The sequence below is a fragment of the Nicotiana attenuata genome, chromosome 11 (genome assembly GCF_001879085.1).
Source record: "Nicotiana attenuata strain UT chromosome 11, NIATTr2, whole genome shotgun sequence".
Lineage (NCBI taxonomy): Eukaryota > Viridiplantae > Streptophyta > Magnoliopsida > Solanales > Solanaceae > Nicotiana > Nicotiana attenuata.
This window is the reverse complement of record NC_031999.1, coordinates 6,089,444-6,090,259: the sequence shown is the minus strand read 5'-3', so window position 1 is coordinate 6,090,259 and position 816 is coordinate 6,089,444.

Here is an 816-nt window from a genome sequence, read left to right as displayed (position 1 = left end):
TCTCAATTAGTAGGCTGTTATACTCACCTTATACAGCGTCAACAACTTGGAATTTCATCGATTCGACGTGCGTGGTATTTGAGGGGCAAAGGCGTCGCGAGCTAGAGATTTCGCCGGTTCGAGGTGAGTAATGATTGTAAATGATATTCTGAGGGTTTGAAACCCCGGATTTGCACATCATAGTGCTATGTTGAGGTGACTTGCACGCCGAATAGCGAGCGTGGGGTAGAGCACCCTAGGGGATCATGACTTAGTCCATCCCGATTAATGATTTTACCACGTATTTGATTGAAATCTGTTTGCTTTCATCATTATTTGGGCTGAATGCCATATTTGGGCTTCGTGCCAACTATTTGAACCCTTCGGGGATTGTTGTTGATAATTCCTCACTGATTTAATTATATATATTTGAACTCAGTCATGTTATTTCCTACTGTTTTCAAAACTCAGCCTCGTTCACTCAGTTTTAATACTCAAATGATATTTAAATGATGTTTTGGGCTGAGAAACACTGTTTTATTATTGTCCGAGTGGCTTATGTGATTTTGTTGACTGAGTAAGGCCGAGGGCCTGTATTGTGAAGATACTTATGGATCGGGCTGCGCGCCGCAGCAGTGTCATATTGTTATTGATATGAGGCTGTGGGCTTAGTTTGATGCCACGAGATGGCTTGGTATTGCGCTTGGGCCGTAAGGGGCCCCTCCCGGAGTCTGCACACCCCCAGTGAGCGCCGTTGACGATAAACGGAGCGGGCTGCACGCCGCAGCGATATGTGGAGCGGGCTGCACGGCGCAGCGGTACCGGTACTGTTTGATG